This window comes from Salmo salar, unplaced genomic scaffold (genome assembly GCF_905237065.1).
Source record: "Salmo salar unplaced genomic scaffold, Ssal_v3.1, whole genome shotgun sequence".
Taxonomy (NCBI): Eukaryota; Metazoa; Chordata; class Actinopteri; order Salmoniformes; family Salmonidae; genus Salmo; species Salmo salar.
Window position 1 is genome coordinate 32,147 of NW_025548742.1, and position 27,912 is coordinate 60,058.

At 44.7% G+C, this 27,912-nt stretch overlaps 1 long non-coding RNA gene across 1 annotated transcript; it reads left to right on the plus strand.

Moving 5' to 3' along the window:
• Window positions 1-311: 311 nt before the first annotated feature.
• On the plus strand, window positions 312-26,221 carry LOC123733261 (uncharacterized). The gene is made up of 3 exons (XR_006763701.1): window positions 312-688; window positions 11,341-11,427; window positions 26,119-26,221. It is a non-coding gene; the product is annotated as an uncharacterized lncRNA (long non-coding RNA).
• Window positions 26,222-27,912: the final 1,691 nt, after the last annotated feature.

The window sequence follows — 27,912 nt, forward strand, 5'->3', positions numbered from 1 at the left end:
TATAGCCTAGGGTATAAAAGTCTAGTTATTGTTATTTGTCAGTCAAATCGTGACACGTGGATTTGACAGTGCGGCTGCTGTCACCATTTCATTTCAATAGTTCTCCCGCTCATTTGTAACGACGGGAGCTGAAATTCCAATCGATCACGGGCTTATTTTATCACCAAAGCCACCCCCCACCCACTTCCACAGAAAGGGGAGACGGGGAGTTTTTTTTAAACTGAGCCAAATACCGAAGTGGGCAGCACGTGCTGTTCATAATACACTCAAGCAACATCTCCCTCAGGCGTTTTTTATTTATTTAGTTTTTCTTTTCAGTAGCACCAACTTATTCCGATTCATTTTGATAGACTACACACCGGTTGATTCGTGCATTAGTTTACAACAAGAGGATTCCCCCTCTCAAAATCGTGCACCAGGACGTCCGGTGGCTGGTGGTGTGGTCGGTTGGTGTGCAGGCAGGCAGGCAGGCAGGGCAGGATAGGCTCCAGGCTGACCGTGTGTAGTAGTACAGTAGACTAGAAACTGCTGCAGGAGAGATTACTATTTTGGTACAAAGTCACAATGAGTGCACGCGGTGAAGAAGCCGGGGGAGAGTTCAGGGACCGGGACCCAGGAGCAGGAGCCAGCGGCGGCTGCAGAGGCTCCGGCCAAGCGCAGACCGGGCAGACCGAGGAAGCCTGTTAAGGTCGGTCTTAATGTATTTATTAATCCGATGTAGGTTAACATACATGTCAGACATATATGCAGTTGCTACTATGCTAGTGTGTGTGTGTGTGTGTGTTCCCATTGCGCTTTGGGGATAGGCAACTCTGTCCGGATGCAGCTTGCAGCGCTGTACCGATGTTGTTAACGCAAAACCTGGAACAATCAAACCGATGTGCAGAGACAGTAAAACATGGAATGTTGTTGTTACTGTTTTACAAAACGGTTTCGGTTTGTTTTGAAATGCGGTTCTAGGACGTTAAGGTTGGTAATGATTGTAAGTAGAGAGGACTCAGTCGTTGTAGATAAGCCCATCGAACCGCCCAGGTTTACTTTCACGATTCAACAACATATAGGATCGCAGAACTATACAATTCCATGTATTTGAAATATACAGGGAATAATATAATTGTGTGAAATTGTAACGGCTGTTTCTATTTTAGAAATGATATAGACCGTAAGGATGTTTTATCCCCTTAGCTTCGCCAGTAAATCTCGGCTATAGGTTGAGCCTATGCATAGCTGCTACACAGTCATTTACTTTGTAACACATTTCCTTCAATATAACTTTGCCGTGAACGACTCAACAATTTGGTTTGTATTTGATTGGAGACAGACAGGCTATACACACGCTGTCCCTGTGTAGGGACCTATTCAGGCTATACACACGCTGTCCCTGTGTAGGGACCTATTCAGGCTATACACACGCTGTCCCTGTGTAGGGACCTATTCAGGCTATACACACGCTGTCCCTGTGTAGGGACCTATTCAGGCTATACACACGCTGTCCCTGTGTAGGGACCTATTCAGGCTATACACACGCTGTCCCTGTGTAGGGACCTATTCAGGCTATACACACACGCTGTCCCTGTGTAGGGACCTATTCAGGCTATACACACGCTGTCCCTGTGTAGGGACCTATTCAGGCTATGTTTTGATTGACCATGCCTAGTGATCTTATAGCTAGGTGATGTTCATTAGAAGATATTCCATCAAGTTGACTCACACACCCGATATGTATTTAAAGTCTTCATGTAGATGTGTTTACTGTTAATAAAGGATATGATTCAGTGCCTAAAGGAAGTCGTAATGTGACTCACATCATCATTCATAAAACACATGACGTTTTTTTTAAATGCAAAAACAACAACTGGTGACCAAAGCATAACAGTTTGGCGTTACATACCCCTTTTATAACCAGACAAATATCCCACTAATTTACCATGCCAGCTTCTGTACAGCAGCTGTTATCTGAAAGGGGTATGGGGGTTAAAAAAAACAGTCAATTAATAACCACAAAAAGACCTAGTCATGATTCCTGCATTTTCACAGAACCTGTAACCAGAAAACAGGTATCAGGTCAGTGTGAATGGTTCTCTACAGGTATCAGGTCAGTGTGAATGGTTCTCTACAGGTATCAGGTCAGTGTGAATGGTTCTCTACAGGTATCAGGTGGTTCTCTACAGGTATCAGGTCAGTGTGAATGGTTCTCTACAGGTATCAGGTCAGTGTGAATGGTTCTCTACAGGTATCAGGTCTGTGTGAATGGTTCTCTACAGGTATCAGGTCAGTGTGAATGGTTCTCTACAGGTATCAGGTCTGTGTGAATGGTTCTCTACAGATATCAGGTGGTTCTCTACAGGTATCAGGTCAGTGTGAATGGTTCTCTACAGGTATCAGGTCTGTGTGAATGGTTCTCTACAGGTATCAGGTCTGTGTGAATGGTTCTCTACAGGTATCAGGTCTGTGTGAATGGTTCTCTACAGGTATCAGGTCAGTGTGAATGGTTCTCTACAGGTATCAGGTCAGTGTGAATGGTTCTCTACAGGTATCAGGTCTGTGTGAATGGTTCTCTACAAGTATCAGGTCAGTGTGAATGGTTCTCTACAGGTATCAGGTCAGTGTGAATGGTTCTCTACAGGTATCAGGTCTGTGTGAATGGTTCTCTACAGGTATCAGGTCAGTGTGAATGGTTCTCTACAGGTATCATGTCAGTGTGAATGGTTCTCTACAGGTATCAGGTCTGTGTGAATGGTTCTCTACAGGTATCAGGTCAGTGTGAATGGTTCTCTACAGGTATCAGGTCAGTGTGAATGGTTCTCTACAGGTATCAGGTCAGTGTGAATGGTTCTCTACAGGTATCAGGTCAGTGTGAATGGTTCTCTACAGGTATCAGGTCTGTGTGAATGGGTCTCTACAGGTATCAGGTCTGTGTGAATGGTTCTCTACAGGTATCAGGTCTGTGTGAATGGTTCTCTACAGGTATCAGGTCTGTGTGAATGGTTCTCTACAGGTATCAGGTCAGTGTGAATAGTTCTCTACAGGTATCAGGTCAGTGTGAATGGTTCTCTACAGGTATCAGGTGGTTCTCTACAGGTATCAGGTCAGTGTGAATGGTTCTCTACAGGTATCAGGTCTGTGTGAATGGTTCTCTACAGGTATCAGGTCTGTGTGAATGGTTCTCTACAGGTATCAGGTCAGTGTGAATAGTTCTCTACAGGTATCAGGTCAGTGTGAATGGTTCTCTACAGGTATCAGGTGGTTCTCTACAGGTATCAGGTCAGTGTGAATGGTTCTCTACAGGTATCAGGTCTGTGTGAATGGTTCTCTACAGGTATCAGGTCAGTGTGAATGGTTCTCTACAGGTATCAGGTCAGTGTGAATGGTTCTCTACAGGTATCAGGTCTGTGTGAATGGTTCTCTACAGGTATCAGGTCAGTGTGAATAGTTCTCTACAGGTATCAGGTCAGTGTGAATGGTTCTCTACAGGTATCAGGTCAGTGTGAATGGTTCTCTACAGGTATCAGGTCAGTGTGAATGGTTCTCTACAGGTATCAGGTCTGTGTGAATGGTTCTCTACAGGTATCAGGTCTGTGTGAATGGTTCTCTACAGGTATCAGGTCTGTGTGAATGGTTCTCTACAGGTATCAGGTCTGTGTGAATGGTTCTCTACAGGTGTCAGGTCTGTGTGAATGGTTCTCTACAGGTATCAGGTCTGTGTGAATGGTTCTCTACAGGTATCAGGTCAGTGTGAATGGTTCTCTACAGGTATCAGGTCAGTGTGAATGGTTCTCTACAGGTATCAGGTGGTTCTCTACAGGTATCAGGTCTGTGTGAATGGTTCTCTACAGGTATCAGGTCTGTGTGAATGGTTCTCTACAGGTATCAGGTCTGTGTGAATGGTTCTCTACAGGTATCAGGTCTGTGTGAATGGTTCTCTACAGGTATCAGGTCAGTGTGAATGGTTCTCTGCAGGTATCAGGTCAGTGTGAATGGTTCTCTACAGGTATCATGTCAGTGTGAATGGTTCTCTACAGGTATCAGGTCTGTGTGAATGGTTCTCTACAGGTATCAGGTCTGTGTGAATGGTTCTCTACAGGTATCAGGTCAGTGTGAATGGTTCTCTACAGGTATCAGGTCTGTGTGAATGGTTCTCTACAGGTATCAGGTGGTTCTCTACAGGTATCAGGTCAGTGTGAATGGTTCTCTACAGGTATCAGGTCAGTGTGAATGGTTCTCTACAGGTATCAGGTCTGTGTGAATGGTTCTCTACAGGTATCAGGTCAGTGTGAATGGTTCTCTACAGGTATCAGGTCAGTGTGAATGGTTCTCTACAGGTATCAGGTCAGTGTGAATGGTTCTCTACAGGTATCAGGTCAGTGTGAATGGTTCTCTACAGGTATCAGGTCAGTGTGAATGGTTCTCTACAGGTATCAGGTGGTTCTCTACAGGTATCAGGTCTGTGTGAATGGTTCTCTACAGGTATCAGGTCAGTGTGAATGGTTCTCTACAGGTATCAGGTCAGTGTGAATGGTTCTCTACAGGTATCAGGTCAGTGTGAATGGTTCTCTACAGGTATCAGGTCAGTGTGAATGGTTCTCTACAGGTATCAGGTCAGTGTGAATGGTTCTCTACAGGTATCAGGTCTGTGTGAATGGTTCTCTACAGGTATCAGGTCTGTGTGAATGGTTCTCTACAGGTATCAGGTCAGTGTGAATGGTTCTCTGCAGGTATCAGGTCAGTGTGAATGGTTCTCTACAGGTATCATGTCAGTGTGAATGGTTCTCTACAGGTATCAGGTGGTTCTCTACAGGTATCAGGTCTGTGTGAATGGTTCTCTACAGGTATCAGGTCAGTGTGAATGGTTCTCTACAGGTATCAGGTCTGTGTGAATGGTTCTCTACAGGTATCAGGTGGTTCTCTACAGGTATCAGGTCAGTGTGAATGGTTCTCTACAGGTATCAGGTCAGTGTGAATGGTTCTCTGCAGGTATCAGGTCAGTGTGAATGGTTCTCTGCAGGTATCAGGTCAGTGTGAATGGTTCTCTACAGGTATCAGGTCAGTGTGAATGGTTCTCTGCAGGTATCAGGTCAGTGTGAATGGTTCTCTACAGGTATCAGGTCAGTGTGAATGGTTCTCTACAGGTATCATGTCAGTGTGAATGGTTCTCTACAGGTATCAGGTGGTTCTCTACAGGTATCAGGTCTGTGTGAATGGTTCTCTACAGGTATCAGGTCAGTGTGAATGGTTCTCTACAGGTATCAGGTCTGTGTGAATGGTTCTCTACAGGTATCAGGTGGTTCTCTACAGGTATCAGGTCAGTGTGAATGGTTTTCTACAGGTATCAGGTCTGTGTGAATGGTTCTCTACAGGTATCAGGTCAGTGTGAATGGTTCTCTACAGGTATCAGGTCTGTGTGAATGGTTCTCTACAGGTATCAGGTCAGTGTGAATGGTTCTCTACAGGTTTCAGGTCTGTGTGAATGGTTCTCTACAGGTATCAGGTCAGTGTGAATGGTTCTCTACAGGTATCAGGTCTGTGTGAATGGTTCTCTACAGGTATCAGGTCTGTGTGAATGGTTCTCTACAGGTATCAGGTCTGTGTGAATGGTTCTCTACAGGTATCAGGTCAGTGTGAATGGTTCTCTACAGGTATCAGGTCAGTGTGAATGGTTCTCTACAGGTATCAGGTCAGTGTGAATGGTTCTCTACAGGTATCAGGTCTGTGTGAATGGTTCTCTACAGATATCAGGTGGTTCTCTACAGGTATCAGGTCAGTGTGAATGGTTCTCTACAGGTATCAGGTCAGTGTGAATGGTTCTCTACAGGTATCAGGTCTGTGTGAATGGTTCTCTACAGGTATCAGGTGGTTCTCTACAGGTATCAGGTGGTTCTCTACAGGTATCAGGTCTGTGTGAATGGTTCTCTACAGGTATCAGGTCAGTGTGAATGGTTCTCTACAGGTATCAGGTCAGTGTGAATGGTTCTCTACAGGTATCAGGTCAGTGTGAATGGTTCTCTACAGGTATCAGGTCTGTGTGAATGGTTCTCTACAGGTATCAGGTGGTTCTCTACAGGTATCAGGTCAGTGTGAATGGTTCTCTACAGGTATCAGGTGGTTCTCTACAGGTATCAGGTGTGTGTGAATGGTTCTCTACAGGTATCAGGTCTGTGTGAATGGTTCTCTACAGGTATCAGGTCAGTGTGAATGGTTCTCTACAGGTATCAGGTCTGTGTGAATGGTTCTCTACAGGTATCAGGTCTGTGTGAATGGTTCTCTACAGGTATCAGGTCAGTGTGAATGGTTCTCTACAGGTATCAGGTCTGTGTGAATGGTTCTCTACAGGTATCAGGTCAGTGTGAATGGTTCTCTACAGGTATCAGGTCTGTGTGAATGGTTCTCTACAGGTATCAGGTCTGTGTGAATGGTTCTCTACAGGTATCAGGTCTGTGTGAATGGTTCTCTACAGGTATCAGGTCTGTGTGAATGGTTCTCTACAGGTATCAGGTCAGTGTGAATGGTTCTCTACAGGTATCAGGTCAGTGTGAATGGTTCTCTACAGGTATCAGGTCAGTGTGAATGGTTCTCTACAGGTATCAGGTCTGTGTGAATGGTTCTCTACAGGTATCAGGTCTGTGTGAATGGTTCTCTACAGGTATCAGGTCTGTGTGAATGGTTCTCTACAGGTATCAGGTCAGTGTGAATGGTTCTCTACAGGTATCAGGTCAGTGTGAATGGTTCTCTACAGGTATCAGGTCAGTGTGAATGGTTCTCTACAGGTATCAGGTCTGTGTGAATGGTTCTCTACAGGTATCAGGTCAGTGTGAATGGTTCTCTACAGGTATCAGGTCTGTGTGAATGGTTCTCTACAGGTATCAGGTCAGTGTGAATGGTTCTCTACAGGTATCAGGTCAGTGTGAATGGTTCTCTACAGGTATCAGGTCAGTGTGAATGGTTCTCTACAGGTATCAGGTCAGTGTGAATAGTTCTCTACAGGTATCAGGTCAGTGTGAATGGTTCTCTACAGGTATCAGGTCAGTGTGAATGGTTCCCCTACAGGTATCAGGTCAGTGTGAATGGTTCTCTACAGGTATCAGGTCTGTGTGAATGGTTCTCTACAGGTATCAGGTCTGTGTGAATGGTTCTCTAAAGGTATCAGGTCAGTGTGAATGGTTCTCTACAGGTATCAGGTGGTTCTCTACAGGTATCAGGTGGTTCTCTACAGGTATCAGGTCAGTGTGAATGGTTCTCTACAGGTATCAGGTGGTTCTCTACAGGTATCAGGTGGTTCTCTACAGGTATCAGGTCAGTGTGAATGGTTCTCTACAGGTATCAGGTCAGTGTGAATGGTTCTCTACAGGTATCAGGTGGTTCTCTACAGGTATCAGGTGGTTCTCTACAGGTATCAGGTCAGTGTGAATGGTTCTCTACAAGTATCAGGTCTGTGTGAATGGTTCTCTACAGGTATCAGGTCTGTGTGAATGGTTCTCTACAGGTATCAGGTCTGTGTGAATGGTTCTCTACAGGTATCAGGTCTGTGTGAATGGTTCTCTACAGGTATCAGGACAGTGTGAATGGTTCTCTACAGGTATCAGGTCTGTGTGAATGGTTCTCTACAGGTATCAGGTCTGTGTGAATGGTTCTCTACAGGTATCAGGTCAGTGTGAATGGTTCTCTACAGGTATCAGGTGGTTCTCTACAGGTATCAGGTCAGTGTGAATGGTTCTCTACAGGTATCAGGTCTGTGTGAATGGTTCTCTACAGGTATCAGGTCTGTGTGAATGGTTCTCTACAGGTATCAGGACAGTGTGAATGGTTCTCTACAGATATCAGGTGGTTCTCTACAGGTATCAGGTCTGTGTGAATGGTTCTCTACAGGTATCAGGTCAGTGTGAATGGTTCTCTACAGGTATCAGGTCAGTGTGAATGGTTCTCTACAGGTATCAGGTCTGTGTGAATGGTTCTCTACAGGTATCAGGTCTGTGTGAATGGTTCTCTACGGGTATCAGGTCTGTGTGAATGGTTCTCTACAGGTATCAGGTCTGTGTGAATGGTTCTCTACAGGTATCAGGTCTGTGTGAATGGTTCTCTACAGGTATCAGGTCAGTGTGAATGGTTCTCTACAGGTATCAGGTCAGTGTGAATGGTTCTCTACAGGTATCAGTTCTGTGTGAATGGTTCTCTACAGGTATCAGGTGGTTCTCTACAGGTATCAGGTCAGTGTGAATGGTTCTCTACAAGTATCAGGTCTGTGTGAATGGTTCTCTACAGGTATCAGGTGGTTCTCTACAGGTATCAGGTCAGTGTGAATGGTTCTCTACAAGTATCAGGTCTGTGTGAATGGTTCTCTACAGGTATCAGGTCTGTGTGAATGGTTCTCTACAGGTATCAGGTCTGTGTGAATGGTTCTCTACAGGTATCAGGTCTGTGTGAATGGTTCTCTACAGGTATCAGGTCAGTGTGAATGGTTCTCTACAGGTATCAGGTCAGTGTGAATAGTTCTCTACAGGTATCAGGTCTGTGTGAATGGTTCTCTACAGGTATCAGGTCTGTGTGAATGGTTCTCTACAGGTATCAGGTGGTTCTCTACAGGTATCAGGTCTGTGTGAATGGTTCTCTACAGATATCAGGTGGTTCTCTACAGGTATCAGGTGTGTGTGAATGGTTCTCTACAGGTATCAGGTCAGTGTGAATGGTTCTCTACAGGTATCAGGTCTGTGTGAATGGTTCTCTACAGGTATCAGGTGGTTCTCTACAGGTATCAGGTCTGTGTGAATGGTTCTCTACAGGTATCAGGTCTGTGTGAATGGTTCTCTACAGGTATCAGGTCTGTGTGAATGGTTCTCTACAGGTATCAGGTCTGTGTGAATGGTTCTCTACAGGTATCAGGTCTGTGTGAATGGTTCTCTACAGGTATCAGGTCAGTGTGAATGGTTCTCTACAGGTATCAGGTGGTTCTCTACAGGTATCAGGTCAGTGTGAATGGTTCTCTACAGGTATCAGGTCTGTGTGAATGGTTCTCTACAGGTATCAGGTCAGTGTGAATGGTTCTCTACAGGTATCAGGTCTGTGTGAATGGTTCTCTACAGGTATCAGGTCAGTGTGAATGGTTCTCTACAGGTATCAGGTCAGTGTGAATGGTTCTCTACAGGTATCAGGTCAGTGTGAATGGTTCTCTACAGGTATCAGGTCTGTGTGAATGGTTCTCTACAGGTATCAGGTCAGTGTGAATGGTTCTCTACAGGTATCAGGTCTGTGTGAATGGTTCTCTACAGGTATCAGATCAGATCTAAGATTCAGATTTAGTTTTTTTAATGCAGAAACAACTCTCTGTCTCGCTCTCACGCACATGGTAGACAGACTAGAGACCACCAGTAAATGGTAGACAGACTAAGAGACCACCAGTAAATGGTAGACAGACTAGAGACCACCAGTAAATGGTAGACAGACTAAGAGACCACCAGTAGACAGACTAAGAGACCACCAGTAGACAGACTAAGAGACCACCAGTAAATGGTAGACAGACTAAGAGACCACCAGTAAATGGTAGACAGACTAAGAGACCACCAGTAGACAGACTAAGAGACCACCAGTAGACAGACTAAGAGACCACCAGTAGACAGACTAAGAGACCACCAGTAGACAGACTAAGAGACCACCAGTAAATGGTAGACAGACTAAGAGACCACCAGTAGACAGACTAAGAGACCACCAGTAAATGGTAGACAGACTAAGAGACCACCAGTAGACAGACTGAGACCACCAGTAAATGGTAGACAGACTAAGAGACCACCAGTAGACAGACTAAGAGACCACCAGTAGACAGACTAAGAGACCACCAGTAAATGGTAGACAGACTAAGAGACCACCAGTAGACAGACTAAGAGACCACCAGTAGACAAACTAAGATACCACCAGTAGACAGACTAAGAGACCACCAGTAAATGGTAGACAGATCAAGAGACCACCAGTAGACAGACTAAGAGACCACCAGTAAATGGTAGACAGACTAAGAGACCACCAGTAGACAGACTGAGACCACCAGTAGACAGACTGAGACCACCAGTAGACAGACTAAGAGACCACCAGTAGACAGACTGAGACCACCAGTAAATGGTAGACAGACTAAGAGACCACCAGTAGACAGACTAAGAGACCACCAGTAAATGGTAGACAGACTAAGAGACCACCAGTAAATGGTAGACAGACTAAGAGACCACCAGTAGACAGACTAAGAGACCACCAGTAAATGGTAGACAGACTAAGAGACCACCAGTAGACAGACTGAGAGACCACCAGTAGACAGACTAAGAGACCACCAGTAAATGGTAGACAGACTAAGAGACCACCAGTAGACAGACTGAGAGACCACCAGTAGACAGACTAAGAGACCACCAGTAAATGGTAGACAGACTCTCTATGTCTCTCTGACTGTCCCTATGTCTGTCTGACTGTCTCTCTGACTGTCTCTCTGACGGTCTGACTGACTGTCTCTATCTCATACTGTCTGACTGTCTCTATGTCTGTCTGACTGTCTTTTTGTCTGTCTGACTGTCTCTCTGTCTGTCTGTCTGACTGTCTCTATGTCAGTCTGACTGTCTCCATGTCTGTCTGACTGTCTGTCTGACTGTCTTCATGTCTGTCTGACTGTCTCCATGTCTGTCTGTCTGACTGTCTCTCTGTCTGACGGTCTCTCTGTCTGACGGTCTCTCTGTCTGTCTGACTGTTTCTATGTCTGTCTGACTGTCTGTCTGACTGTCTCTATGTCTGACTGTCTCGATGTCTGTCTGACTGTCTCACTGTCTCTATGTCTGTCTTTCTGTCTGTCTAACTGTCTCTCTGCCTGTCTGACTGTATCTATGTCTGTCTGACTGTTTCTATGTCTCTGACTGTCCCTATGTCTGTCTGACTGTCTCTCTGACTGTCTCTCTGACGGTCTGACTGACTGTCTCTATCTCATACTGTCTGACTGTCTCTATGTCTGTCTGACTGTCTTTTTGTCTGTCTGACTGTCTCTCTGTCTGTCTGTCTGACTGTCTCTATGTCAGTCTGACTGTCTCCATGTCTGTCTGACTGTCTGTCTGACTGTCTTCATGTCTGTCTGTCTGTCTGACTGTCTCCATGTCTGTCTGTCTGACTGTCTCTCTGTCTGACGGTCTCTCTGTCTGACGGTCTCTCTGTCTGACGGTCTCTCTGTCTGTCTGACTGTTTCTATGTCTGTCTGACTGTCTCTCTGTCTGACGGTCTCTCTGTCTGACGGTCTCTCTGTCTGTCTGACTGTTTCTATGTCTGTCTGACTGTCTGTCTGACTGTCTCTATGTCTTTCTGTCTGACTGACTGTCTGTCTGCCCATAGGAACCTACTGGAGAGCCCGTCCCTAAACGACCAAGGGGTCGTCCCAGAGGCAGCAAGAACAAATGCCCCTCCAAGGCAGCCGCCAGGGTGAGAACCATGCTACTGAACTTTAACACACACACGCACGCACGCACGCACGCACGCACGCACGCACGCACGCACGCACACACACACACACACACACACACACACACACACACACACACATACACACACACACCCTGACACCTCATCACCTCACCCTAACCCTGACACACATGCAGTGACACAGTGCTATTGTATATAGGAATTCAACCCTTGTCCTATGGGTGGCCCCAGCAGGAATTAAACCCTTGTCCTATGGGTGGCCCCAGCAGGAATTCAACCCTTGTCCTATGGGTGGCCCCAGCAGGAATTAAACCCTTGTCCTATGGGTGGCCCCAGCAGGAATTCAACCCTTGTCCTATGGGTGGCCCCAGCAGGAATTAAACCCTTGTCCTATGGGTGGCCCCAGCAGGAATTAAACCCTTGTCCTATGGGTGGCCCCAGCAGGAATTCAACCCTTGTCCTATTGCTGGCCCCAGCAGGAATTAAACCGTTGTCCTATGGGTGGCCCCAGCAGGAATTAAACCGTTGTCCTATGGGTGGCCCCAGCAGGAATTAAACCGTTGTCCTATGGGTGGCCCCAGCAGGAATTAAACCCTTGTCCTATGGGTGGCCCCAGCAGGAATTAAACCATTGTCCTATGGGTGGCCCCAGCAGGAATTAAACCCTTGTCCTATGGGTGGCCCCAGCAGGAATTAAACCCTTGTCCTATGGGTGGCCCCAGCAGGAATTAAACCCTTGTCCTATGGGTGGCCCCAGCAGGAATTAAACCCTCGTTCTATGGGTGGCCCCAGCAGGAATTAAACCCTTGTCCTATGGGTGGCCCCAGCAGGAATTAAACCCTTGTCCTATGGGTGGCCCCAGCAGGAATTAAACCCTTGTCCTATGGGTGGCCCCAGCAGGAATTAAACCCTCGTTCTATGGGTGGCCCCAGCAGGAATTAAACCCTCGTTCCTGGCATTGTAAACATTGTTTTGTAAAACAACAGTAGGATGACTCATGTATTTGGCAGATTATTGTCAATGCAATGACAACACGTCCAAATCTAGACTCCCATTTCAGCAGCTTCCTTCTATGAGCCAACAGGCAGCAGTCTACAGCAGCTTCCTTCTATGAGCCAACAGGCAGCAGTCTACAGCAGCTTCCTTCTATGAGCCAACAGGCAGCAGTCTACAGCAGCTTCCTTCTATGAGCCAACAGGCAGCAGTCTACAGCAGCTTCCTTCTATGAGCCAACAGGCAGCAGTGGTCACCAACATTTTTCTGAGCCCAGGTCACTTTCTGAGTCAAAACGCAAGCCGATGATCTACCGCTGAGATTTTTTTATAAACATGACTTAAAAAACATCATTTTATTTATTTATTTCATTTCACCTTAATTTAACCAGGTAGGCTAGTTGAGAACAAGTTCTCATTTACAACTGCTGTAATGAGGTCTGTGTGTAGCTGGTGTAGAGGAGTCAGGCGCAGGACAGCAGATATGAGTAAATAAACGCCATTTACTCAAAATAGACAAATATAATACAATAATCTAGCCCACATAACGGACCGTCTTACATACAAACAATCACTCACAAACAAACATGGAGGAACAGAGGGTTAAATAATGAACAAGTAATTGGGGGGATTGAAACCAGGTGTGTAAGACAAAGACAAAACAAATGAAAAATGAAAAGTGGATCGGCGATGGCTAGAAGGCCGGTGACGTCGACCGCCGAACGCCGCCCGAACAAGGAGAGGGACCGACTTCGGTGGAGGTCGTGACAACTGTGACCCGGCCAAGATAAAGCAAAGCAGTGGTACACAAACAACAACACAGAGTTACACATGGAATAAGCAAACATACAGTCAATAATACAATACAAAGAGTCTATATACAGTGTGTGCTAATGAGGTAGGATAAGGGAGGTAAGGCAATAAATAGGCTATAGTGGCGAAATAATTACAATATAGCAATTAAACACTGGAGTGATAGATGTGCAGAAGATGAGTGTGCAAGTAGAGATACTGGGGTGCAAAGGAGCAAGATAAATAAATAAATACAGTATGGGGATGAGGTAGTAGGATGGGCTATTTACAGATGGGCTATGTACAGGTGCAGTGATCTGTGAGCTGCTCTGACAGCTGGTGCTTAAAGTTAGTGAGGGAGATATGAGTCTCCAGCTTCAGTGATTTTTGCAGTTTGTTCCAGTCATTGGCAGCAGAGAACTGGAAGGAAAGGCAGCCAAAGGAGGAATTGGCTTTGGGGGTGACCAGTGAGATATACCTGCTGGAGCACGTGCTACGAGTGGGTGCTGCTATGGTGACCAGTGAACTGAGATAAGGCGGGGCTTTACCTAGCAGAACTTATAGATGACCTGGAGCCAGTGGGTTTGGCGACGAATATGAAGCGAGGGTCAGCCGACGAGAGCATACAGGTCGAAGTGGTGGGTAGTATATGGGGCTTTGGTGACAAAACGGATGGTGATGTGATAGACTGCATCCAATTTGCTGAGTAGAGTGTTGGAGGCTATTTTGTAAATGACATCACCGAAGTTGAGGATCGGTAGGATAGTCAGTTTTACGACGGTATGTTTGGCAGCATGAGTGAAGGATGCTTTGTTGTGAAATAGGAAGCCGGTTCTAGATTTAATTTTGCTTCGGAGATGTTTAAAGTGAGTCTGGAAGGAGAGTTTACAGTCTAACCAGACACCCAGGTATTTGTAGTTGTCCACATATTCTAAGTCAGAGCCGTCCAGAGTAGTGATGCTGGACGGGCGGGCAGGTGCAGGCAGCGAGCGGTTGAAGAGGATGCATTTAGTTTTACTTGTATTTAGGAGCAGTTGGAGGCCATGGAAGGAGTGTTGTATGGCGTTGAATCTCGTCTGGAGGGTTGTTAACACAGTGTCCAAAGAGGGGCCAGAGGTATACAGAATGGTGTCGTCTGCGTAGAGGTGGATCAAAGAATCACCAGCAGCAAGAGCGACATCATTGATGTAAACAGAGAAAAGAGTCGGCCCGAGAATTGAACTCTGTGGCTCCCCCATAGAGACAGCCAGAGGCCCGGACAACAGGCCCTCCGATAAGTCTATGCAACATTAACCAATTAAAAACAGTTGTGTAGCAATGCGGTTTGTGCAGTAGGCTATAGGCCCAATACATTATCACTGCATATTGACTATTCTTAAATTGCCCTGTCAATGTTGTTCTTCTCAGACCATTTTATATTTATATTTCAAAACGTGAGGCATATGATCACACTGGTAATTGTTCATTTGTTGTATTAATTGCGAGGCATAAATTGAATTAGCTTTTATTTTTACTGGACTGATGGTGCTTGCATCTGATGGTCAGTCTCAGCAATGGAGGGAGAGAGGGAAGGAGAGGGGAAGGAGAGAGAGAGAGAGGGAAGGAGAGAGCAGCAGAGAGGCTGCATCTGATGGTCAGTCTCAGCAGCGGAGGGAGAGAGGGAAGGAGAGAGGGAGAAAGAGAGAGAGAGAGGGAAGGAGAGAGAGAGAGAGAGAGTAGTAGAGAGGCTGCATCTGATGGTCAGTCTCAGCAGCGGAGGTAGAGAGGGAAGGAGAGAGGGAGAAAGAGAGAGAGAGAGGGAAGGAGAGAGGGAGAAAGAGAGAGAGAGGGAAGGAGAGAGGGAGAAAGAGAGAGAGAGAGGGAAGGAGAGAGGGAGAAAGAGAGAGAGAGAGAGGGAAGGAGATAGGGAGAAAGAGAGAGAGAGGGGAGGAGAGAGGGAGAAAGAGAGAGAGAGAGGGAAGGAGAGAGGGAGAGAGAGAGAGGGAAGGAGAGAGGGAGAAAGAGAGAGAGAGAGGGAAGGAGAGAGGGAGAAAGAGAGAGAGAGAGGGAAGGAGAGAGGGAGAAAGAGAGAGAGAGAGGGAAGGAGAGAGGGAGAAAGAGAGAGAGAGAGGGAAGGAGAGAGGGAGAGAGAGAGAGGGAAGGAGAGAGGGAGAAAGAGAGAGAGAGGGAAGGAGAGAGGGAGAAAGAGAGAGAGAGAGGGAAGGAGAGAGGGAGAAAGAGAGAGAGAGAGGGAAGGAGAGAGGGAGAGAGAGAGAGAGGGAAGGAAGGAGAGAGGGAGAAAGAGAGAGAGAGGGAAGGAGAGAGGGAGAAAGAGAGAGAGAGAGGGAAGGAGAGAGGGAGAAAGAGAGAGAGAGAGGGAAGGAGAGAGGGAGAAAGAGAGAGAGAGAGAGGGAAGGAGAGAGGGAGAAAGAGAGAGAGAGAGGGAAGGAGAGAGGGAGAAAGAGAGAGAGAGAGGGAAGGAGAGAGGGAGAAAGAGAGAGAGAGAGGGAAGGAGATAGGGAGAAAGAGAGAGAGAGGGAAGGAGAGAGGGAGAAAGAGAGAGAGAGAGGGAAGGAGAGAGGGAGAAAGAGAGAGAGAGAGAGGGAAGGAGATAGGGAGAAAGAGAGAGAGAGAGGGAAGGAAGGAGAGAGGGAGAAAGAGAGAGAGAGAGGGAAGGAGAGAGGGAGAAAGAGAGAGAGAGAGGGAAGGAGAGAGGGAGAAAGAGAGAGCACCGTCCCTCTGTTCTTCCTCCCTCCGCTGACTGACCATCAGTCTTCCAGCGGATGGAGAAACTCCAGTCACACTTCATTGTTTTCTGGCCTCATGCACCAGTTCATGTTGTTACTCGTATGACCAGAGAACGTGAAATATTCCTCCATATTAAAAAATGGACACAAGCCGTTAATAACAATGCACGTCTATCGATACACTTTGTAATGTGAGTGGATAAGGGAGCGGCCATTTTATGGCTTTATGAAAGTGTTGAATAAAGTGTTGACAGTGCTGAATAACTTAAACATGAACTTACTCTTATAAACAGCAGCTATTTGCTGTATTCGTTGACAGTCTCTCTCTCGTCGTGGTTTTAAAAGTTTTGAAGTCTCACACTGTGGTCGACTATCAGCTTAGCTGTTGGCTGGTAGAGGCTGCAGGTCATCTGAGCTATCTGATTGGCCAGGGGTAGGCCTATAGGTGTACTTGATTTGCTCTCGGGCCCGCCCGCCGGGTAGGCAGAGTTTGTACCTTCAGACACATGAATTGGTTCATAATGGGATCAGATCGACTACCCGGCACGCAGGGCAGCTGAATCAAACTCCCTAGTGCAAACAGAGAGAAACAAATGAAAACAATAGGAACGCAAGGCTTTATCATCCGCCTTTTACTGAACTGTTTGGCGATCGACTAGGAAAGCCTGGAAATGGCATTGTTCTGATAAACGTAAAGGAGATACACCTACTAAAAGATGAAAGGAGCCAGAGCTGAGCAGGCACCTTCAACGTTCACTTTCTGTTCCTCAAATCAATCACACCGACTACCATTCTGAAAGATGAGGTGATGTGTATGATATGAGGATGTGTACGGTCGGCAGGGCTTGATATACAGGGCTTGATATACAGGGCTGGATATACAGAGCTTGATATACAGGGCTTGATATACAGGCCTTGATATGCAGGGATTTATATACCGGGCTGGATATACAGAGCTTGATATACAGGGCTTGATATGCAGGGATTGATATGCAGGGCTTGCTTTGCAGATTTTGATATGCAGGGCTTGATATACAGGGCTGGATATACAGGGCTGGATATACAGGGTTGGATATACAGGGCTTGAAGTACAGGGCTTGATGTACAGGGCTTGATATACAGGGCTTGATGTACAGGGCTTGATATGCAGGGCTTGAAATGCAGGGCTGGATATACAGGGCTTGATATACAGGGCTTGTTATACAGGGCTTGATATACAGGGGCTTGATGTACAGTGCTTGATGTACAGGGCCTGATATACAGGGCTTGATGTACAGGGCCTGATATGCAGGGCTTGATGTGCAGGGCTTGAAATACAGGGCTTGTTATACAGGGCTTGAGGTACAGGGCTTGATATACAGGGCTTGATATTAGAGGTCGGACGATTAATCAGAAAGGCCGATTAATTAGGGCCGATTTCAAGTTTTCATAACAATTGGTGCTTGATGTACAGGGCTTGATGTACAGGGCTTTGACACACTTCTGCGTCCCAAATGGCACCCTATTGTTAGTATGCCCCACTTCCCAGACCTGATTGTGTGCCACAGATGTGCTTTCTGGGAAAGAAGCGTCAAGTTATTAATTGCTTATAAACCAAAACAGATGACCTCATAAATTAAGACTGAATTCCAAATTGCACCCTCTTCCCATAGGGCTCTGGTCAAAAGTAGTGCACTATATAGGGAATAGGGTGCCTTTTAGGAAGCAGCCTGAGTTATGGACAATCGTAACAATTATAGTGAGTGATGTTTTAATTTGAACTAGGAGTTAGGATTGGCTAAGATTCTGACCTATCCAAAGCATTGTGCCGTGTTAATTATGGCCTTAGGATTGGCTAAGATTCTGGCCTATCCAAAGCATTGTGCTGTGTTAATTATGGCCTTAGGATTGGTTAAGGTTCTGGCCTATCCAAAGCATTGTGCCATGTTAATTATGGCCTTAGGATTGGTTAAGATTCTGGCCTATCCAAAGCATTGTGCCATGTTAATTATGGCCTTAGGATTGGTTAAGATTCTGGCCTATCCAAAGCATTGTGCTGTGTTAATTATGGCCTTAGGATTGGTTGAGATTCTGGCCTATCCAAAGCATTGTGCCGTGTTAATTATTGCCTTAGGATTGGTTAAGATTCTGGCCTATCCAAAGCATTGTGCTGTGTTAATTATTGCCTTAGGATTGGTTAAGGTTCTGGCCTATCCAAAGCATTGTGCCATGTTAATTATGGCCTTAGGATTGGCTAAGATTCTGGCCTATCCAAAGCATTGTGCTGTGTTAATTATGGCCTTAGGATTGGTTAAGGTTCTGGCCTATCCAAAGCATTGTGCCATGTTAATTATGGCCTTAGGATTGGTTGAGATTCTGGCATATCCAAAGCATTGTGCTGTGTTAATTATGGCCTTAGGATTGGTTAAGATTCTGGCCTATCCAAAGCATTGTGCCGTGTTAATTATGGCCTTAGGATTGGTTAAGATTCTGGCATATCCAAAGCATTGTGCTGTGTTAATTATGGCCTTAGGATTGGTTAAGATTCTGGCATATCCAAAGCATTGTGCTGTGTTAATTATGGCCTTAGGATTGGTTAAGATTCTGGCCTATCCAAAGCATTGTGCCGTGTTAATTATGGCCTTAGTGGTTTAAACGTGTTGTAACATGATCCTATCAGATCCCCACACATGATGTATGTAGGTACTAGTTGGCTGGCACAGCCCTGAATATGTGGAAACTTGTCTTGTATCCCCAAGTTATTCATTCAATCATTCCAGTCATTAACATGTGAGGGTGTTGTGTTACAGACCATTAAATGAAAACACTGTGAGGGTGTTGTGTTACAGACCATTAAATGAAAACACTGTGAGGGTGTTATGTTACAGACCATTAAATGAAAACACTGTGAGGGTGTTGTGTTACAGACCATTAAATGAAAACACTGTGAGGGTGTTGTGTTACAGACCATTAAATGAAAACACTGTGAGGGTGTTGTGTTACAGACCATTAAATGAAAACACTGTGAGGGTGTTGTGTTGCAGACCATTAAATGAAAACACTGTGAGGGTGTTATGTTACAGACCATTAAATGAAAACACTGTGAGGGTGTTATGTTACAGACCATTAAATGAAAACACTGTGAGGGTGTTGTGTTACAGACCATTAAATGAAAACACTGTGAGGGTGTTGTGTTACAGACCATTAAATGAAAACACTGTGAGGGTGTTGTGTTACAGACCATTAAATGAAAACACTGTGAGGGTGTTGTGTTACAGACCATTAAATGAAAACACTGTGAGGGTGTTGTGTTACAGACCATTAAATGAAAACACTGTGAGGGGTGTTGTGTTACAGACCATTAAATGAAAACACTGTGAGGGTGTTGTGTTACAGACCATTAAATGAAAACACTGTGAGGGTGTTGTGTTACAGACCATTAAATGAAAACACTGTGAGGGTGTTGTGTTACAGACCATTAAATGAAAACACTGTGAGGGTGTTGTGTTACAGACCATTAAATGAAAACACTGTGAGGGTGTTGTGTTACAGACCATTAAATTAAAACACTGTGAGGGTGTTGTGTTACAGACCATTAAATGAAAACACTGTGAGGGTGTTGTGTTACAGACCATTAAATGAAAACACTGTGAGGGTGTTGTGTTACAGACCATTAAATGAAAACACTGTGAGGGTGTTGTGTTACAGACCATTAAATGAAAACACTGTGAGGGTGTTGTGTTACAGACCATTAAATGAAAACACTGTGAGGGTGTTGTGTTACAGACCATTAAATGAAAACACTGTGAGGGTGTTGTGTTGCAGACCATTAAATGAAAACACTGTGAGGGTGTTGTGTTGCAGACCATTAAATGAAAACACTGTGAGGGTGTTGTGTTACAGACCATTAAATGAAAACACTGTGAGGGTGTTGTGTTGCAGACCATTAAATGAAAACACTGTGAGGGTGTTGTGTTGCAGACCATTAAATGAAAACACTGTGAGGGTGTTGTGTTACAGACCATTAAATGAAAACACTGTGAGGGTGTTGTGTTGCAGACCATTAAATGAAAACACTGTGAGGGTGTTGTGTTGCAGACCATTAAATGAAAACACTGTGAGGGTGTTGTGTTACAGACCATTAAATGAAAACACTGTGAGGGTGTTGTGTTACAGACCATTAAATTAAAACACTGTGAGGGTGTTGTGTTGCAGACCATTAAATGAAAACACTGTGAGGGTGTTGTGTTACAGACCATTAAATTAAAACACTGTGAGGGTGTTGTGTTACAGACCATTAAATGAAAACACTGTGAGGGTGTTGTGTTACAGACCATTAAATGAAAACACTGTGAGGGTGTTGTGTTGCAGACCATTAAATGAAAACACTGTGAGGGTGTTGTGTTACAGACCATTAAATTAAAACACTGTGAGGGTGTTGTGTTACAGACCATTAAATGAAAACACTGTGAGGGTGTTGTGTTACAGACCATTAAATGAAAACACTGTGAGGGTGTTGTGTTGCAGACCATTAAATGAAAACACTGTGAGGGTGTTGTGTTGCAGACCATTAAATGAAAACACTGTGAGGGTGTTGTTTTACAGACCATTAAATTAAAACACTGTGAGGGTGTTGTGTTGCAGACCATTAAATGAAAACACTGTGAGGGTGTTGTGTTGCAGACCATTAAATGAAAACACTGTGAGGGTGTTGTGTTGCAGACCATTAAATGAAAACACTGTGAGGGTGTTGTGTTACAGACCATTAAATGAAAACACTGTGATGGTGTTGTGTTACAGACCATTAAATCCCCTCATTAAAATGCAATCATACAACTGGGTTAAAGAACACTGATTGGCTGTAGTGGTGGTGAGCAGCAGTGCTTGAAGTGGACTGAAATAAGTGTTGGTACTCAATTTAGGTGCTGGTAATGTTTATATTTAGGTGCTGGTAATGTTTATATTTAGGTGCTGGTAATGTTTATATTTAGGTGCTGGTAATGTGTGTATTTAGGTGCTGGTAATGTTTATATTTAGGTGCTGGTAATGTTTATATTTAGGTGCTGGTAATGTGTGTATTTAGGTGCTGGTAATGTTTATATTTAGGTGCTGTTAATGTTTATATTTAGGTGCTGGTAATGTTTATATTTAGGTGCTGGTAATGTTTATATTTAGGTGCTGGTAATGTTTATATTTAGGTGCTGGTAATGTTTATATTTAGGTGCTGGTAATGTTTATATTTAGGTGCTGGTAATGTTTATATTTAGGTGCTGGTAATGTTTATATTTAGGTGCTGGTAATGTTTATATTTAGGTGCTGGTAATGTATATATTTAGGTGCTGGTAATGTTTATATTTAGGTGCTGGTAATGTTTATATTTAGGTGCTGGTAATGTATATATTTAGGTGCTGGTAATGTATATATTTAGGTGCTGGTAATGTTTATATTTAGGTGCTGGTAATGTTTATATTTAGGTGCTGGTAATGTTTATATTTAGGTGCTGGTAATGATTACAATACCAAGTTGTCTAACAATACGACAGACTGTTAACCAGTCAAGTTGTCTAACAATACGACAGACTGTTAACCAGTCAAGTTGTCTAACAATACGACAGACTGTTAACCAGTCAAGTTGTCTAACAATACGACAGACTGTTAACCAGTCAAGTTGTCTAACAATACGACAGACTGTTAACCAGTCAAGTTGTCTAACAATACGACAGAAGACTGTTAACCAGTCAAGTTGTCTAACAATACGACAGACTGTTAACCAGTCAAGTTGTCTAACAATACGACAGACTGTTAACCAGTCAAGTTGTCTCACAATACGACAGAAGACTGTTAACCAGTCAAGTTGTCTAACAATACGACAGAAGACTGTTAACCAGTCAAGTTGTCTAACAATACGACAGACTGTTAACCAGTCAAGTTGTCTCACAATACGACAGAAGACTGTTAACCAGTCAAGTTCCAGTCTGACTTAATCCCTGCTGTAAACATGTTCTGTGTCCCAAATGCCTCTGGTCAAAAATAGTGCACTAATTCGGGAATAGAGTGTAATTTGAGACACGGCCCCTGTCTGGCGGCATCTCGTCTGTGTGTCTGTCTGGGGGCATCTCGTCTGTGTGTCTGTCTGGGGGCATCTCGTCTGTGTGTCTGTCTGGGGCATCTCGTCTGTGTGTCTGTCTGGGGCATCTCGTCTGTGTGTCTGTCTGGGGGCATCTCGTCTGTGTGTCTGTCTGGGGGCATCTCGTCTGTGTGTCTGTCTGGGGGCATCTCGTCTGTGTGTCTGTCTGGGGGCATCTCGTCTGTGTGTCTGTCTGGGGGCATCTCGTCTGTGTGTCTGTCTGGGGGCATCTCGTCTGTGTGTCTGTCTGGCGGCATCTCGTCTGTGTGTCTGTCTGGGGGCATCTCGTCTGTGTGTCTGTCTGGGGGCATCTCGTCTGTGTGTCTGTCTGGGGGCATCTCGTCTGTGTGTCTGTCTGGGGGCATCTCGTCTGTGTGTCTGTCTGGGGGCATCTCGTCTGTGTGTCTGTCTGGGGGCATCTCGTCTGTGTGTCTGTCTGGGGGCATCTCGTCTGTGTGTCTGTCTGGGGGCATCTCGTCTGTGTGTCTGTCTGGGGGCATCTCGTCTGTGTGTCTGTCTGGGGGCATCTCGTCTGTGTGTCTGTCTGGGGGCATCTCGTCTGTGTGTCTGTCTGGGGGCATCTCGTCTGTGTGTCTGTCTGGGGGCATCTCGTCTGTGTGTCTGTCTGGGGGCATCTCGTCTGTGTGTCTGTCTGGGGGCATCTCGTCTGTGTGTCTGTCTGGGGGCATCTCGTCTGTGTGTCTGTCTGGGGGCATCTCGTCTGTGTGTCTGTCTGGGGGCATCTCGTCTGTGTGTCTGTCTGGGGGCATCTCGTCTGTGTGTCTGTCTGGGGGCATCTCGTCTGTGTGTCTGTCTGGGGGCATCTCGTCTGTGTGTCTGTCTGGGGGCATCTCGTCTGTGTGTCTGTCTGGGGGCATCTCGTCTGTGTGTCTGTCTGGGGGCATCTCGTCTGTGTGTCTGTCTGCAGCACACCATGGGAATAAGGGTGGAATGTAGAAAATTCAAGCTCGTCTACAGACACAGGTTGAAAACGTCCCTGAGGAAAAAATGTCAACATAAATGTGTTATTGTGCGAATCATCATCTCACTAGCTTTTAGTCCTTTAGGCTTGTTGGTTTGTTGAGATGTAGTTGGCTCTAGTCTGTGCTTTGACGTTTGGTGACTGGTAGGCTAGTAACCTCCAGAGCAGTAGGGGTGGTTGTGGGGATGTTTGGCAGATAAGAGATAATCTCAGCAGAGAGATGAGGCTGTGAGACGAGCCACCTGCAGAGGGGATCTCTCTGAGACAGGGGAGGACTGGCCATAGGGCAGTAAGAGTTGATGGCCCATCTTTAGCCCGGTGGGCCTGTCTGAATTGGAGTTTTTGCACAAAATGATCATTATTTGGCTGATAATGGAGGCCTTCAAGGGAAATTGCGTTGGCCATTCATCAATGCCTTTCCTGATAAGTACAACATAGCATAGTTTTCCACCCAGTCATCACTACACTCAGGTTGACTCAGTTAACATCACAAAGCCACACTATATTTACCCTGCATTCCTGTTTGGTTGGGTAAGGGATACCTAGGCTAGAATTCCCCTGGAACCTGGGACAGGGCTCTTGGCTCTCTGGTGGAGGAGGAGGAGGTGGAGGAGGAAGAGGAGGAGGAGGTGGAAGAGGAGGAGGGGGAGGTAGAGGAGGGGGAGGTGGGGAGGAGGAGGTAGAGGAGGGGGAGGTAGAGGAGGAGGAGGTGGAAGAGGAGGAGGAGGTGGAAGAGGAGGAGGGGGAGGTAGAGGAGGTGGAAGAGGAGGAGGAGGTGGAAGAGGAGGAGGGGGAGGTAGAGGAGGTGGAAGAGGAGGAGGAGGTGGAAGAGGAGGAGGGGGAGGTAGAGGAGGTGGAGGAGGTAGAAAAGGAGGAGGAGGAGGGGGAGGAGGAGGAGGTGGAGGTAGAAATGGAGGAGGTAGAGGAGGAGGAGGAGGTGGAGGTAGAAAAGGAGGAGGAGGTGGAGGTGGAAGAGGAGGAGGAAGAGGAGGCGGTAGAGGAGGAGGAGGTGGTGGAGGTAGAAAAGGGAGGAGGAGGTGGAGGTAGAAGAGGAGGTGGAGGAGGGGAGGTAGAGGAGGAGGTAGAGGAAGAGGAGGGGGGTCGGAGGTAGAGGAGGTGGTGGAAGAGGAGGTGGAGGGGTAGGAGGAGTAGGAAGTAGAGGAGGAGGTGGAGGTGGAAGAGGAGGAGGTAGAGGAGGAGGTGGAGGTGAGACGAGAAGGAGGAAGAGGAGGAAGTAGAGGAGGAGGTGGAGGTAGAGGAGGAGGTGGAGGTAGACGAGAAGGAGGTGGAAGAGGAGGAGGTGGAAGAGGAGGAGGTAGAAGAGGAGGTGGAGGAGTTAGAGGACGAGGCAGTCACAGAGACATGAGAAGAAGAAGCCGTATAGCTCTACCGTCTGAGACAATTATCAAATAAAATGTTATTGGTCGCGTACACATATTTGCCAGATTTTATCGCAGGTGCAGCGATAACCCAACTACATGGAACCCAAAAGAGTTCTACCTGGAACCAAAAAGGGTTCTACCAGAAACCAAAAAGGGTTCTCCTGTGGGAGACAGTGGAAGAACCCTTTTGGAACCCTTTATCTAAGAGTGTACTTTTGACCAGGGCCCATAGTGGACTGATTACAGTGAAGCTGTTAGTGTTAGGATGAGCTCAAAGACTGTAACAAGATGTAACTTCCTGTCTGACATACCTGCTTATCTTGCTGCTACTCCTCTGATATAGAGCATGGTAGGAGGGAGGGAGGGAGGGAGGGAGGGAGGGAGGGAGGGAGGGAGGGAGGGAGGGGAGGGATGGATGGAGGAGGAGAGGAAAGGTTCTACATAGAACCCAAAAGGGTTCTTCAAAGGGTTCTCCTATGGGGAGAGCCAAAGAACCATTCTGGAAGTCTTTTTCTAACAGTGTATCACTGATTGTAAGTAGCTCTGGATAAGAGCCTTTTTCTAACAGTGTATCACTGATTGTAAGTAGCTCTGGATAAGAGCCTTTTTTCTAACAGTGTATCACTGATTGTAAGTAGCTCTGGATAAGAGTCTTTTTTCTAACAGTGTATCACTGATTGTAAGTAGCTCTGGATAAGAGCCTTTTTCTAACAGTGTATCACTGATTGTAAGTAGCTCTGGATAAGAGTCTTTTTCTAACAGTGTATCACTGATTGTAAGTAGCTCTGGATAAGAGTCTTTTTTCTAACAGTGTATCACTGATTGTAAGTAGCTCTGGATAAGAGTATTTTTTCTAACAGTGTATCACTGATTGTAAGTAGCTCTGGATAAGAGTCTTTTTCTAACAGTGTATCACTGATTGTAAGTAGCTCTGGATAAGAGTCTTTTTCTAACAGTGTATCACTGATTGTAAGTAGCTCTGGATAAGAGTATTTTTTCTAACAGTGTATCACTGATTGTAAGTAGCTCTGGATAAGAGTCTTTTTTCTAACAGTGTATCACTGATTGTAAGTAGCTCTGGATAAGAGTCTTTTTTCTAACAGTGTATCACTGATTGTAAGTAGCTCTGGATAAGAGTCTTTTTTCTAACAGTGTATCACTGATTGTAAGTAGCTCTGGATAAGAGCCTTTTTTCTAACAGTGTATAACTGATTGTAAGTAGCTCTGGATAAGAGTCTTTTTTCTAACAGTGTATCACTGATTGTAAGTAGCTCTGGATAAGAGTCTTTTTTCTAACAGTGTATCACTGATTGTAAGTAGCTCTGGATAAGAGTCTTTTTTCTAACAGTGTATAACTGATTGTAAGTAGCTCTGGATAAGAGTATCTGATACATTTCAAAGATGTCAAATGTCATGGTAATGTATTTGTTTTATCTGTTATCCCTGCAGGGGGATAAATAAATAACAACTATCATATATGAGAAATATTTCTATATATATTTCTAGATGTATTTCTTGATATATTTCTAGATTTATTTCTTGATATATTTCTACATATATTTCTAGATGTATTTCTTGATATATTTCTAGATTTATTTATTGATATATTTCTACATATATTTCTAGATATTTTTCTAGATTTATTTCTGATATGTTTCTAGATTTATTTTCTATATGTTGTGTCTAATGACGAGTCTTGTGTTTGCTTTGCAGAAAGCCCTGGCCTCTGGAGAGAAGAGACCTAGAGGCAGACCCAGGAAATGGGTGAGTCACCTTTGACCCCATTCCACCAAACACTGAGTGTGTGTGTGTGTGTGTGTGTGTGTGTGTGTGTGTGTGTGTGTGTGTGTGTGTGTGTGTGTGTGTGTGTGTGTGTGTGTGTGTGTGTGTGTGTGTGCGCGTGTGTGTGCGCGTGCGTGCATGTATGCACATCCATGCTCGTATATGGAAATCTCAACACGACACAACCAACTCCCCCACAAGGCGTTTTAAATGATTTAGATTAAAGGGTATGTTAGAGGTATCAGGGTGGATATATTTAGATTAAAGGGTATGTTAGAGGTATCAGGGTGGATATATTTAGGTTAAAGGGTATGTTAGAGGTATCAGGGTGGATATATTTAGATTAAAGGGTATGTTAGAGGTATCAGGGTGGATATATTTAGGTTAAAGGGTATGTTAGAGGTATCAGGGTGGATATATTTAGATTAAAGGGTATGTTAGAGGTATCAGTGTGGATATATTTAGGTTAAAGGGTATGTTAGAGGTGTCAGGGTGGATATATTTAGGTTAAAGGGTATGTTAGAGGTATCAGGGTGGATATATTTAGATTAAAGGGTATGTTAGAGGTATCAGTGTGGATATATTTAGGTTAAAGGGTATGTTAGAGGTATCAGGGTGGATATATTTAGGTTAAAGGGTATGTTAGAGGTATCAGGGTGGATATATTTAGATTAAAGGGTATGTTAGAGGTATCAGGGTGGATATATTTAGGTTAAAGGGTATGGTTGAGGTATCAGGGTGGATATATTTAGATTAAAGGGTATGTTAGAGGTATCAGGGTGGATATATTTAGATTAAAGGGTATGTTAGAGGTATCAGGGTGGATATATTTAGATTAAAGGGTATGTTAGAGGTATCAGGGTGGATATATTTAGATTAAAGGGTATGTTAGAGGTATCAGGGTGGATATATTTAGATTAAAGGGTATGTTAGAGGTATCAGGGTGGATATATTTAGATTAAAGGGTATGTTAGAGGTATCAGTGTGGATATATTTAGATTAAAGGGTATGTTAGAGGTATCAGGGTGGATATATTTAGATTAAAGGGTATGTTAGAGGTATCAGGGTGGATATATTTAGGTTAAAGGGTATGTTAGAGGTATCAGGGTGGATATATTTAGATTAAAGGGTATGTTAGAGGTATCAGGGTGGATATATTTAGGTTAAAGTGTATGTTAGAGGTATCAGGGTGGATATATTTAGGTTAAAGGGTATGTTAGAGGTATCAGGGTGGATATATTTAGATTAAAGGGTATGTTAGAGGTATCAGGGTGGATATATTTAGATTAAAGGGTATGTTAGAGGTATCAGGGTGGATATATTTAGATTAAAGGGTATGTTAGAGGTATCAGGGTGGATATATTTAGATTAAAGGGTATGTTAGAGGTATCAGGGTGGATATATTTAGGTTAAAGGGTATGTTAGAGGTATCAGGGTGGATATATTTAGATTAAAGGGTATGTTAGAGGTATCAGGGTGGATATATTTAGATTAAAGGGTATGTTAGAGGTATCAGGGTGGATATATTTAGATTAAAGGGTATGTTAGAGGTATCAGGGTGGATATATTTAGATTAAAGGGTATGTTAGAGGTATCAGGGTGGATATATTTAGATTAAAGGGTATGTTAGAGGTATCAGGGTGGATATATTTAGATTAAAGGGTATGTTAGAGGTATCAGGGTGGATATATTTAGATTAAAGGGTATGTTAGAGGTATCAGGGTG